This window comes from Carassius gibelio, chromosome B18 (genome assembly GCF_023724105.1).
Source record: "Carassius gibelio isolate Cgi1373 ecotype wild population from Czech Republic chromosome B18, carGib1.2-hapl.c, whole genome shotgun sequence".
Lineage (NCBI taxonomy): Eukaryota > Metazoa > Chordata > Actinopteri > Cypriniformes > Cyprinidae > Carassius > Carassius gibelio.
In genome coordinates, this window is record NC_068413.1 from 27,208,127 (window position 1) to 27,223,948 (window position 15,822).

Genomic DNA, 15,822 nt, shown 5'->3' on the forward strand with positions numbered 1-15,822 from the left:
CTACTTACCAGGGATATAAACTGGGACATGGAGTTATTCGTCCTCAAGTCGGGAAGATTGAAGCCATCAAGCATGCTGAGCGACCAACTTCAAAGAAGCAGGTACAGTATTGTTCAAAATAATAGCAGTACAATGTGACTAACCAGAATAATCAAGGTTTTTAGTATATTTTTTATTGCTACGTGGCAAACAAGTTACCAGTAGGTTCAGTAGATTGTCAGAAAACAAACAAGACCCAGCATTCATGATATGCACGCTCTTAAGGCTGTGCAATTGGGCAATTAGTTGAAAGGGGTGTGTTCAAAAAAATAGCAGTGTCTACCTTTGACTGTACAAACTCAAAACTATTTTGTACAAACATTTTTTTTTTCTGGGATTTAGCAATCCTGTGAATCACTAAACTAATATTTAGTTGTATGACCACAGTTTTTTAAAACTGCTTGACATCTGTGTGGCATGGAGTCAACCAACTTGTGGCACCTCTCAGCTGTTATTCCACTCCATGATTCTTTAACAACATTCCACAATTCATTCACATTTCTTGGTTTTGCTTCAGAAACAGCATTTTTGATATCACCCCACAAGTTCTCAATTGGATTAAGGTCTGGAGATTGGGCTGGCCACTCCATAACATTAATTTTGTTGGTTTGGAACCAAGACTTTGCCCGTTTACTAGTGTGTTTTGGGTCATTGTCTTGTTGAAACAACCATTTCAAGGGCATGTCCTCTTCAGCATAGGGCAACATGACCTCTTCAAGTATTTTAACATATGCAAACTGATCCATGATCCCTGGTATGCGATAAATAGGCCCAACACCATAGTAGGAGAAACATGCCCATATCATGATGCTTGCACCTCCATGCTTCACTGTCTTCACTGTGTACTGTGGCTTGAATTCAGAGTTTGGGGGTCGTCTCACAAACTGCCTGTGGCCCTTGGACCCAAAAAGAACAATTTTACTCTCATCAGTCCACAAAATGTTCCTCCATTTCTCTTTAGGCCAGTTGATGTGTTCTTTGGCAAATTGTAACCTCTTCTGCACATGCCTTTTTTTTAACAGAGGGACTTTGCGGGGGATTCTTGAAAATAGATTAGCTTCACACAGACGTCTTCTAACTGTCACAGTACTTACAGGTAACTCCAGACTGTCTTTGATCATCCTGGAGGTGATCATTGGCTGAGCCTTTGCCATTCTGGTTATTCTTCTATCCATTTTGATGGTTGTCTTCCGTTTTCTTCCACGTCTCTCTGGTTTTGCTCTCCATTTTAAGGCATTGGAGATCATTTTAGCTGAACAGCCTATCATTTTTTGCACCTCTTTATAGGTTTTCCCCTCTCTAATCAACTTTTTAATCAAAGTACGCTGTTCTTCTGAACAATGTCTTGAACGACCCATTTTCCTCAGCTTTCAAATGCATGTTCAACAAGTGTTGGCTTCATCCTTAAATAGGGGCCACCTGATTCACACCTGTTTCTTCACAAAATTGATGACCTCAGTGATTGAATGCCACACTGCTATTTTTTTGAACACACCCCTTTCAACTAATTCAACTAATTGCCCAATTGCACAGCCTTAAGAGCGTGCATATCATGAATGCTGGGTCTCATTTGTTTTCTGAGAATCTACTGAACCTACTGGTAACTTGTTTGCCACGTAGCAATAAAAAAATATACGAAAAACCTTGATTATTCTGGTTAGTCACATTGTACTGCTATTATTTTGAACAATACTGTACGTTCTTTTCTGGGCCTAGTTGGATGGTATAGACGTTTTATCACTCACTTCTCTCCAAGAGCAATCGTTCTTACTAACCTTACAAAGAAGGATAAACCCAATAAGATTGATTGGACTGCAGAGTGTGAAAGTGCTTTCAAGGATTTGAAAGATGTGTTGTTCAAAGAACCTGTTTTGCAGAGTCCAAATTTTGATCAGCCATTTACAGTACAGACTGATGCTTCAGAGTGGGGTTTGGGAGCTGTACTTCTGCAAGGTCAATCTGGTGAGTTGCAGCCCATCGCCTACATTAGCAGAAAACTACTTCCAAGAGAGACAAGGTACTCCACAGTGGAGAAAGAATGTTTAGCTCTAAAATGGGCTTTGGACTCTTTCAGATATTACCTGTTGGGTAGAAAGTTTACCCTAGAGACTGATCATCGGGCCTTGGTTTGGTTGAGTCGCATGAAGGACACAAATGCCCGTATTACACGCTGGTTTTTAGCTATACAACCCTTTGACTTTGATGTGCTATATCGGACTGGTATTGAGAATTGTGGGGCTGATTTTCTCTCTAGGACACCACAGGAGGTGTCAAAGAGAAGGGGGAGGAAATGTCACGGAGCAACCCCGTGATCATAAATGTATGCATGTACACCATACCTAGCACACACACATACACTGCACTCATCATTAACATGGTCTGTTAGCCGGCACTGACATCAAGTATACACAGACTTGTATAATACCTGTGATTGTTCAAATGTATTGTGTATGATGCGTTTAAGAGATGTGAGGTACGATGTGTATGTTCATTCAGTATAAAGAACCACAATACACATATTTGATTTCAAGTCTTTATTTAAGATTAAGTCACACAGTATAATGAATATAACTTACCTCATTGTAATACACCAGTGGCCAAACCCGAAATGTTTTAAACCTAAACTATTTAAACATGGTGGACACACCGTCTGATTGGGAGAAACCATATTGGGTATGACGTCACTTGGGGGGGTGTTTCAATGGACCTGTAAAACAAGGGTTATATTTGTTCATTCATATGTTGTTTTTTATGTTGTAATTTGTGGAGTTTGTATTTTGGATAGATGCTGTTTTATATGCATAATAGGACCAAAAGTGCATATGTAAGGAAGTAAACTTACCTGTAGATTGGTACATCCTGGGGTGTGGCTTAGACTATAAAATGGCTGCCAGAGGCTGATCACTTGCTGCGGATCAGAGTCAGGACAGGTTGGTTTGGTGTTAAGGGAAAAAGCAATAGAAGCTTGTGTTAAAGTACCTTTTGTTGTTGTGTCTATGATCCAACAAAGAGACTTGTACATATTGTTTTCTTTATTTCTTTTTGTTTTGTTTTGTTTTGTTTTGTTTTGTTTTGTTTTGTTTTGTTTTGTTGTGGGATCTACACTATCCGCCCAATAAACTCACCTCCACTGGAATCTCCTGTCGCTGTGGTCTTATTATGCCTCCGATCTGAGTGGCATCGTTAACACACACCTGTTAATTGCACTCAGCTGTCTCCACTTTCATCGTTTGCACCTGTCCATATAAACCAGCCTGTCTCATGGAGTCCTTGTTTTCCGTCACCCAGCTTTCTCGTGTTCCCTTGTGTTTTTCTTGTTTTTTATTTTTGGACTGATTTTGTTGTTATGACCTAACTAAACAGATTTTGTTGTTATGACCAAACTGAACAGGGACGGAGGGCAAAACATGCAAACAAAACACTCCTTGTCGGGCACGGCCACTCATTCATTTGCGTAGAAAGGAGATGTAATATTATGATTTCCGTCAGTTAAAAAAAAAAAAAAAATATATATATATATATATATATATATAATATATATATATATATATATATACATCTTTTTTTTTTTTGTGATGTGTGTGTGTGTACTGGGTCGGCCGGCCCACATTGGGTGCTCCAGATGGCCAGTCTGCCCCTGCATATATATACTACAGATTTATACTATATATATATATATATATATATATATATATATATATATATATATATATATATATACATTTATTTATTTTTTTGCCTTTTGATGTTTTGAATTTTTAATGTCGGAAATAATTTTATCACCACCAATGCATCTAATATTCTCTCTGACTGTCTAGGTTCCGTTACGAAAATTAGCTATGGTTTTAACAAGAATAACACCAAATATCATCGTTCTTGTAGCCATGGTAACTGTAAATTAACCACGGTTTTGTTACTTCTGTAGCAGAAATGAGTCAAATCAGACAAATCAAAGAGTCTATCAGAGCTGTGTGCATTGAAACATGAGCTGAATTCCTCAGGAAGTCATAAATCAGTTCTAGTGCCACAAGAACCAAGCAAGATAACCAACCAACCAACTTGTTCACACAACAGCTTTCAACATTAACACCAATAGAACAATTATTGACAATTTTAATTCGAAGAAGAGATTGTCAAATTTATTGTTCGTGATTGGAATGCAACGCTGGACATCACATGTAAACCCAGGAGATCAAGTTAAATACTTGCATTGACTTCCCTACCCAGCCAGTGAAACCAGACTGAAATTCCTAAGGGGGAAGGGCTTTAAACCTTTGTCTTCACAGAAAAGTCCTTTGCCAGAGAATGGCAAAGAAACCCTTTTTATACATTATATATGGACCAGAATGAACTCAAAAAAGACTTACTTATGACTTACTCCATATTCATTTACGTGTAACCCACACATTTGACTATCATGTATAATCACTTATTGTGTATGTCTTTTGATAACTATAGGATACCTAGTCATGTCTAGTATTGAAATAATCGCATTTTCTTGCTTGATATTGTCCTGACAATCATTTATTTGTAAAATATATCATAATCATGTTATAGGAATCATGTCCAAAATTAGACCCTGTGAGGCAAGAACCACATGCTTGGTAAGATAAACAAATGATTTATGATACCCACCCCAAGAACATATCTGATTGGTCAAGGCAACATTTGAGGGGTGGCCAACAGGAAAGTTTAAATACTTTGGATACGATTAAATTTTTGCTTTTAGTTCTAGTCTAGCTGCTGCTATTAGCCATGTCGGCTTTTAGTTCTAGTACTGCTTGTGCTATCAGTCATGCCTTGCTTTTAGTCTGCTTTTAGTCCCTAGCTGCTGCTATTAGCCATGTCGGCTTTTAGTTCCAGCCTTGCTCGTGCTATCAGTCATGCCTGCTCTTAGCTTGTAGCTTTGCTACCTAGCTTTAGCTTGTAGCATCTAGCCATGTGGTTAGTCATCATGGTTCTTTGAGCGCGGTTCCAGCGTGCCTGCCTGCTGCTACTTATGCCACAATGAGAAGGAACACAACCTAGTCTCGTCAAACTTTATTTCTTTTCTTTTCCGTTTGAGAGTTTCGTGTTCTGAGTTAAGTTTTGTAACGTCGACCTCGTCTGCGCGTTTGAACTCCGACCAGCCACACAACTCCAGCTTCAGCCAACGCCCAAGCACGGGCTCCCCAAGACGTCACTTCAGCCAACTGAACTTCCAGCCAATCAGCGACACCGGGATACCCCTTTCAACTGGAGTCCCTTTCACAGCAAACGAAGGCAACGTATTCCCAGATATTTGTTGTGCTGGTGTATCTAATATAATTTTAACCCCATTGAGGAACTCAATGCGAGCGCTAATTACGTGATTGATGGTTGTTCATGTCTATGCAATTTAACGTATTGCTGTAAACTTGGGATTCCATATTTCAATTCTCTTAAACTCATCTTTCCTTAACTTTCGACCTTCCTACAACTTGTGTGAATGTGTGTGTGCGTGCGTTTATGTGTTAGATTAGTTTATATGTCTTAGATTTATCTAATAAAGCCTTATTCATATTGAAAAGAGAAGTATCTTGTGCTTTGTGCTTACAAGTTAATGTCTTAAACTGTCGATCTTGTTACTTTGCTAATTGATAGTGTTTCACTATAGTTTGGATATTAGTATCCAGCGCAGATTTGATGTTAAACGGCTAGTTCACTGAATCGCAGGGCATCTCCGTGACCAGCCGTGAAACAGTGATTCTGTTCAAATTCCATTTAAAATCTTAAATGATTCCCTTTGAGCTAAATTGACCTGTTTCCCTTACATTTATAATGGTGGAGAAAATGCGGGCAGTTTAATCTAAATTGTGAGCATAAACCAAGTTATTTAATCTTTGATTTTGCTAAAGGAATGAAAGATGAGAAGCATGCGAGACCTGAGTATGTGTGTGTGACGCGTGACGTAAGCAGCGCGCGCCCTCCCGCTTGAATGAAAGGAGCTAGAGGAGACTTTAACTCGAGTCCGTCTCCCCGTTGTTAACAGCAGTAAGTGAACTTAAAAGTAAACATCTGAGAACGTACAATAAGGTAGAAATTGAGCGTGTTCCTCATTTGTGTAATGCCTTGTTTTATAGCTGATTTGATTTCACTGCGTGTTCCAGTGTCTCAAACGCTATCTCAGTCACTGTTTGCTGAACGGAGCTAAACTGTTAGTGTTTCAAAAGGGATATAAATCGGTGAATAAAGAATAGTTTTGAGTGGGTTCCTCAATCTATTTATCAAAGTCCCCGTATTCATATTTCATATAGTTTGATTGCCAGTGCGTGTTCCACTGCCGAATCAAATTTGATATTCGACTCCCCTAAGTTAACGTTAAACATTAGAGAACAATGTTTGCCCATTTGTATCCGTTCACAAAGTGAATGCAATCTCGCGTAACACGGCGTGTGTCCGAGAGTAATTTGAATGGGAGTGTTTTAAAAGCTTGATCAAGTAAATTTTAACTGTGTACCAACAGCAAAGGAAAACTTTTATGTTTGTGTCCAGAGAAACTGGCACGGAGAATCAAATTGCTGAGATTGATATAATAACTACAGCAGGAAGCTGCTATTTGAATTAAGATACATTTAACTCTATACAAACTGAGAGTTTAAGTGCCACATCGCAAAACCAACTGAAAGGCGGTGTTGTTATTTGTAGTGTTGAAATGAGCCGACATTTCATGTAACATGCTTAACTGTATTTGCAACAATGCAACGATTCATGTGCTAATCCACTAGAATGTGTTTTGGTTGCCATAGTGACGACCGTGACCCGGAAGCCTAACGTACTTCCGGAGCAACTCTGAACTGTGCACGCACAGCGCACAAACTCCACGGTGTCGCTAAGCTAACGAAACCATTGCATTTACATTGAAGTCTATACTAAAGCCACTAGCCTCAAAGGTTAGCCGTTAGCATTACCATCCAGTGGTAGAATAATGTGTGTTTGGGCAACGCTGACGTGATTTAACCATTTTAAACATCTTAACTAACACTTGTTAGTCTCTTTCTTTTTATCGCTCTCTCTTCTCACTAGACCACTTATTTTCATTTTACTAGAAAGGGAAATACTGACTCACAATTATTCATTGTCAAATTGAAATTTAATTGAAACATTAAATTTATTTGGAAGCATTTAAAATTTCCCTCTCAGATCATTTCATATGAACTTTTATTTCTAGTATTCTCTTTTGGGTCTAATTATTTTAGGAATGAATAAGCCTTGAACTTTGGAAGTTAAATTAAACTTATTCTTCCTAATTTATTTATTACCCATCTGAATATATGCTATTCAGACCTTTACTTATTTGAATGCGTTTTACCCCTCTTCCTGTTTTGGTTATACACTTAACCACTATTGTTTTACGTATTGATTTCCTCTTTTTAATTTCATTTTTGCATATTTTGCCCATTTATTAATTTTTTTTTAATTTTCCTATTTCTTACCATTTCTTTTGTGTATCCTAGCCTGGGAACGACAAACCTGAGCCCTAAAAGGAGACATTGTTATCCCTCACTACGAGTTCAAATAAATTAGAAAGACAACTCTCTTTCACTTAAAGTTTATTTTGTTTGATTAGTTGTGCAGCAACTAACACAACGCTCTCCTTGTAGTTCAGATAACCGCTACTGAGACTTACCATCTCCGTCCTCTCTCTCCTTTACTTTCCTCTTCTCTTTTTACATTTGTAGGACATGTAAGAACCATCAATCAATTCTAAGTGAAGTAAATACGCAATCGTGCCAAAGAAGACGAATCATCCTTATGAATTTGATTGTAATCATCCTCTCATTTGTTCTTCCTAACCTCCCTACATTTGGAAACGCAATCCAAGTTTTAGCATCTCATCCAACGTTGAGATCAATTTAATAGAGATACGTGTTGAACAACTGTCGCCTTCGCAGCCTCCCTGGTGAGCGGTCCAACTGAAAGGTGTACGGTGTCAATCCTGTCAGACTAAGAAAAGAGATATCAGAATTATTATTGTATTCTTTTCTCCAAAGAAAGAAATATAATAATATTGTTTACGTTTATGATAACATTTAATTGGAAAAAATAATTTTCCTCATTTGAAAAACAGAAATTTTGCTTGTCATTTGAATTTGTTTTTACCTCTGTCTCTCTTTTCCTCTTCCTCATTAGAGTGACAAAGTCTTCGCATCTCTAGTCTACTTAGACACCCTGAGACCAACACAGTCATCACCACATTTCACTAGTGGTTCACAATCACTGATACAACACTTAGTTGTCCCACCACACATAGGCTTTTACTCCACACAGATCTGTGTCAGTCTCTCTTCTCCCCAGCGTGCCAACATGCCGCAGACTGCAGACCCCATTTCCCATGGGGAAGATGTGAACATTTGGCTGAGAGGCATAACAGACAGCCTCACTCCAAAGACATTTGAACTGTTATTATTTTTAATAATAATCCTAATCCTGAGAAGATTCCTGACACAAGATTCAAGCCAGAACAACAACCACGAGGAGCTAGTCAAGATCACGAGCTCACTAAGCTATGCCTTCACCACCCAGCTGAAACTGAGCGACAAGCACATCACCCACCTTCAAGAGGAGCTGACACGTGCTCAACGTCGCATAGACAAGCTGGAAGTGAAAGTTCAAAATCAACTCAAAGCACCCAGCGAGAGGGAGCAGGATACAACAGAACAAGTTATGAAGCTCCAAGCAGCCCTGGCAGCAGCTCAGCTCGACCAGCAACATACAACGGCTGCTCAGAAAGACCTGGTAAACAGACTCCAGTATGCCGAACAGCTACTAGAGAAAGCCAAGATAGACATCAGAAACAAGAACTCTGAAATCAGTGCTTTGAAAGACCACCTTGAAAGGTACAGAACTGAAATGGACAATCTGACCCAACAACTAGACGATACCAACGATGAGCTCTACATGGTCAGAAAAGAACTCCAAAATGCTTACAAGCACAAACTAGAGCCAAGAAAAGAGAAACATCTCTTAGCCTCATCACTGCTGAGCAGAGCAGAGTCCCACATCCAAGAACTGGCATATGACGAAAGGAGCGAAGGGCCACAACCCAAAACCTCACCTGCCTTCGCCACACAACCCTTTCCTGCCAACGAAAGAAAACCTCCCGTCCAAGACCTTGAAGCTGCACACGGGATGACAATCAAAGACCTCAACAAGCTGTCTGAAAACATCAGCAGGTTCAACCCGGACTCCACAGAGAGCCCCGACATCCAAGCTTACCTGCGAGATATCGAATTTCACCTGGAAGTGAGACCTCATGTGACTGACAGAGACTGGTTATACCTCCTTAGAGCCACGTCCAGTCCCGAGGTACGAAACTTTCTAGATCGACAGCCCAGTCAAACCAAGTCAAATTACCAGCGACTTCGTGAGGTCCTGATTAAAGAGTTTACAGACCCAGAGTCTGAACATGGACTGTTAACTGCCTTGGAAACCAAACAAGGTCGTCAAGAGACTCCACAAGCTTATTACAACCGACTCCGTCAAGCCTACTTTGGTGCACACAACAGCCCTGACCTTGAAGAGGATGTGAACTTCAAAACCCTCTTCCTAAAGAATCTGCACCCCGGAGTAAGTCACCATCTAGGTGTCATGGCCTGTCCGAACTCCATGACCATCCAACAGTTGCGTGACCTAACACAGAAGGCCTATAACAAGCAGAAGTTGGCCTCAAAGAAAGGTAACAAAACATCCACACTCTTGAACTCTGTCAACAAAGACTCAAGCCTTGCACTGGACGACACCCAGTGGCATCACAACACCAGAGTCTTCCATCAAGAGCACAGAGAACGTGACGCCCATATCCACGACCGCTTTCAGCCCAACTGCTGGAAAAATCCATGGGACCAGCCACGCTTCTCAAGAAACCAAAAGGATAACATCTGGAAACCAGATATCCAAAGGTAATCACCTGACTCATCCAAGAGCAACTCGTGTGGGTAAGCGACAACAAAACCCACCTCAGCACCACTCAGACATGCACAGTGCTGAGTACTCACAAGAACATAACCGCTTACCATTAGAAGACACGGAACATGTCATGGAACAACTAAGAGAGTTCCTTCAAGACAATTTACATGCAGGTGACCACAAAGTTGAGTCATGCTCGCTGTGACCAACGACAGAACGGAAGGCCGGTGATCACCTGGTGCACCGCATCAGAGATGACAAGCACCTGTTCAACAACAACCCAGAATGAACAAGTCTTTAACGGCCAACTGTTGATGAAAAATCTGAGGTACTAAAGGACATCACCTCAGTCACTAACAAACTGTCAAATGAACTCCAACTCCAAGTTCCAAATTCCCTGTCTGTGCAACAGCAACCACCAGAGCACAGAAGGTCAGAAAGTCTGCTACAGCCAGAAGGCATCACAAGAAGAATACAACATAGGAGACAAAGTTTTGCAACCCAGCTTCACACAGCCATGCCAAACTGCCTCCGACTGTGTGCTAAAGAACCTCCTGCCTTGCTGGACTGACCCCTCATTAGACCATGGACACGCCCTCATCCAAGCCAAGGATGCAGAGAGCCAGTCTTCAGTGACATGCTAGAAAAAGGGGGAGACAACACAGACTTCAACAGATCTGACCACACATGCACTACACCAGTAACACACAACATTACCTACACCCAGAGGTAAACACATCTACTGATAACACAGTCAACAAACATATTCTTCCCACAGGTAGAATATCCAACTTTTAGCGTAACAAAGTTACACATACCCACCATGAAGAAACATGCAGCCATCCTCACAATAGGTAGAACACCTGACACTAAGTTAAGGTTCATGACACACTAGCTGCACCTGACATCCTAGCTCAATAATAGTTGTAACACATGCTAGGAAAACCCACAGCAGCCTTGTTTTGTTTTGTTCTTCTTTTACCTATCCTTCTCCTTCCCCTCTTTCCTGAGTAGGTGAAACGCCTAGACACCCTGCGGGGGTCGAAGGTCTGATATTAGGATTGACTCGCAACACCTAATATCCGCCAGCCACTCTAAACTGAAGGGAAGCCAGAGAGCTCCATGCATGATAGGTCAATTCATTGAATTGAAAATGAAATTACTAGAAAACTAATGGTAAACATGTAAAGTAAGACAACCTAGAAGAACCAAACAAAGTTAACCACAAATTTGATTGATGAATCAAAATAAAAACAATTTCCAAGACGATCTAAACTATCCTCAATGTGCTAAACTACATTGACTAATTGAACTTAACCACGTGTACCTAAATAACCTGATGCCTGCACCAGTACAGTAACTGTCATGGAGGTGTTGTCTTGCTGTTTGCTGTGTTTGTCTGCTTCTTCTGCCTTTGTTTCTCCAGCGATCGACGATGTCTTCACCTAAACACCTCGCCGATCGAAAGGGGGATATATGTAGCAGAAATGAGTCAAATCAGACAAATCAAAGAGTCTATCAGAGCTGTGTGCATTGAAACATGAGCTGAATTCCTCAGGAAGTCATAAATCAGTTCTAGTGCCACAAGAACCAAGCAAGATAACCAACCAACCAACTTGTTCACACAACAGCTTTCAACATTAACACCAATAGAACAATTATTGACAATTTTAATTCGAAGAAGAGATTGTCAAATTTATTGTTCGTGATTGGAATGCAACGCTGGACATCACATGTAAACCCAGGAGATCAAGTTAAATACTTGCATTGACTTCCCCCCCCAGCCAGTGAAACCAGACTGAAATTCCTAAGGGGGAAGGGCTTTAAACCTTTGTCTTCACAGAAAAGTCCTTTGCCAGAGAATGGCAAAGAAACCCTTTTTATACATTATATATGGACCAGAATGAACTCAAAAAAGACTTATGAATGAATCATTCCATTGCTTAACTCCATATTCATTTACGTGTAACCCACACATTTGACTATCATGTATAATCACTTATTGTGTATGTCTTTTGATAACTATAGGATACCTAGTCATGTCTAGTATTGAAATAATCGCATTTTCTTGCTTGATATTGTCCTGACAATCATTTATTTGTAAAATATATCATAATCATGTTATAGGAATCATGTCCAAAATTAGACCCTGTGAGGCAAGAACCACATGCTTGGTAAGATAAACAAATGATTTATGATACCCACCCCAAGAACATATCTGATTGGTCAAGGCAACATTTGAAGGGTGGCCAACAGGAAAGTTTAAATACTTTGGATACGATTAAATTTTTGCTTTTAGTTCTAGTCTAGCTGCTGCTATTAGCCATGTCGGCTTTTAGTTCTAGCACTGCTTGTGCTATCAGTCATGCCTTGCTTTTAGTCTGCTTTTAGTCCCTAGCTGCTGCTATTAGCCATGTCGGCTTTTAGTTCCAGCCTTGCTCGTGCTATCAGTCATGCCTGCTCTTAGCTTGTAGCTTTGCTACCTAGCTTTAGCTTGTAGCATCTAGCCATGTGGTTAGTCATCATGGTTCTTTGAGCGCGGTTCCAGCGTGCCTGCCTGCTGCTACTTATGCCACAATGAGAAGGAACACAACCTAGTCTCGTCAAACTTTATTTCTTTTCTTTTCCGTTTGAGAGTTTCGTGTTCTGAGTTAAGTTTTGTAACGTCGACCTCGTCTGCGCGTTTGAACTCCGACCAGCCACACAACTCCAGCTTCAGCCAACGCCCAAGCACGGGCTCCCCAAGACGTCACTTCAGCCAACTGAACTTCCAGCCAATCAGCGACACCGGGATACCCCTTTCAACTGGAGTCCCTTTCACAGCAAACGAAGGCAACGTATTCCCAGATATTTGTTGTGCTGGTGTATCTAATATAATTTTAACCCCATTGAGGAACTCAATGCGAGCGCTAATTACGTGATTGATGGTTGTTCATGTCTATGCAATTTAACGTATTGCTGTAAACTTGGGATTCCATATTTCCATTCTCTTAAACTCATCTTTCCTTAACTTTCAACCTTCCTACAACTTGTGTGAATGTGTGTGTGCGTGCGTTTATGTGTTAGATTAGTTTATATGTCTTAGATTTATCTAATAAAGCCTTATTCATATTGAAAAGAGAAGTATCTTGTGCTTTGTGCTTACAAGTTAATGTCTTAAACTGTCGATCTTGTTACTGTGCTAATTGATAGTGTTTCACTATAGTTTGGATATTAGTATCCAGCGCAGATTTGATGTTAAACGGCTAGTTCACTGAATCGCAGGGCGTCTCCGTGACCAGCCGTGAAACAGTGATTCTGTTCAAATTCCATTTAAAATCTTAAATGATTCCCTTTGAGCTAAATTGACCTGTTTCCCTTACACTTCACATAATAATTTACAAAGAAGTATTAATATACTGTAATATTTTAGTTGTTGTTGTTGTTATAAAAACTGAAAACTTAAAATGCATTATATAAAAACGAGGTAATAATGATTGGTTAATAACACTGTTAAAAGAACAAAATGTAGACTAATACTAAATAAACAATTTATGTACATAACATGTTATTGCAAATACCTTCAAAGGGAGCAAAAAGCCTGGTAATTGCTGTTGCTACACTTACAGGACAATCAAATCCTTGTTTAGGCTATTGGCCAAACATTTAATTCAAATATTCACTTAATCTTTCATTTTTGGCCAATTTTTTTTTATAAATGACACGGCCTCTATAATTTTTTCAACAAAAAACTTGTGGACATTAGTATATATAGAAGCAGTTTAGTCTCAAATATAATTCACGCAAAAAACACGATTCACACATGCGTAGACAATTTCACATGCATGAAACCTAATTCACGAACACACAAAAAAATTCACGTGCGTGAAAAAAATATATACACAAAAAGCAATTCACAAGCGCAAAATAAAATTATATATTTATAAAATACATTTCACGAATGCAAAAAACAATATGTAGATATACAACTGTGCACAAAAACCTTTGAATGTTTAAAATGTATGAGTGTCTGAATGTATAAATCGTCGTTTACTACAAATCCACTCGGATTTGTGTGTGTGTGTTTTTGTGTTTTTTCCTGGAAGAGCTCTCTTCCCACGTGGGTCTGTCGTACTCTTTAGCCAATCAGATGCGAGCTTACCATTCAACCAATCATATAATAAGCCACTGAGTGCATTCAAGGAGCACGATTCTGCACACCTTTTGCGCAATATGGATTAATTAGAACGGAAATTAAGCCTTTACATCAGTAATCCAGCATGGCGAATGAAGAACGGAAGCACGGGTAAGAGTTTAGTTTATTTCATAAAAGTCTGAGTTTACACATTTTATCAAATTTGATAGGTGCTTGATGTAAAAAAAATGGTGCTTTAAAAAGTCCTTGAATCTAGTATTCATGAAACAGTGGGAAACCTGTTTACAAAAGCCAACACATATAAAAAAAAAAAAAAAAAAAAAGTATCTTGCACTGTTTATAATACCAATAGTAATTATAATGAAATAAGAAGCTCATTTGCACGTAATTTTGGTGTCTTTGTTTCTATACAAAGGAGTCTCCAGAAAGACCAATAATCTCCAGATGCAGAACCGCAGAACCCTTACATCATAGCAGTCTCAGGACAGCAGCACCAGTCCTGCAGCATCAAGCCGGAAGAGGGCGGAGCAAAAGTTATCATGTCAAAAGTCAAGTCAAATCATCTTACTAAACATAGCGCCACATAGTGTTTTGGATTATTTCTAAGTTTTAATCTATGTTGATGTCAAGTCAGCTTTGATTTATTTTTTATTTTTTATTTTTTATAATGATTTAATCAGATAATAGATAGATGAGGTAGCTGATAAAAAACAAAAACAAGGTGAGATTTATAAAGCTTTCATAAAACAAAGCTACTGACTTAGCTCTGGACGTGATGTATCTTGATGACAGGATTGGAAGAGTGCACAGAGGAACTGACGAAGGACAGGAACAACATGTATCCAGGGGATCAACACAGGTGACGAGAGTACAGGTAAGTTCATGAAGGTCGATGCGAGATCAGATGAGGATTGAGGGGAAGTGATAGTCCTTTTATGACAGCCTGGTGATGATGAACAGGTGATCAGAATTCTGGTGATTGTGAACAAGTAGGCATGGCGTGTGGAGAGGGTGCAGGCTGTGACTCAGTGACAGATGTGTTGTCATATTCTTATTCCAGGAGTAACTGAATGATATTCTGTTATTTTAGAATGTTCCACAACAGATGTTGGCTCCATTCCCTGTTGGATCTTCATGTTGATGGCGGAGAACAGTTAAGGCCAATTATATATAGGCCTTCAATTATATTATTGGATATTATTCATTATATACTATATCACTGTGTTATTATTAGTTGTAACAATTCAAACTCTATAATCATCGGGAAGAAGGAGGCGGGAACCGGCGGAGAATCAAACGTCATTTTACTAATCAAAATAAACACAAAACAGCACGTCAAATGAAAACCAAACACAACTAAAACCCAGGCCTGGTCTTCTCTCAACAAAAATATTACCTATAAAGCCAAAGCAGAATTGTTGTGCAACCCAGAGCAACATAGTGTTTTCTGAATGTCTGCGTTTTGAACAAATCAGGTGAACTATTAATTCAAAAGCCCATTCATAAAGTGAAGCCCTATCATTAGAATGGATAAACAAAAGTGTTTTCCTTGACCACTGTATTCAATATTTTTTTTTTTTTTTTTTAGTATGCTCTGCACACAGTGCCGTAGACAGCGGAGGGGTCATGGGGGCACAAATAAATGAAATATAGTTGCAAGCAGCGATGGCGGGCTCAAGCCATCAGTGCAACACCACCCCGGTGGCATCAGGTAAACTGTG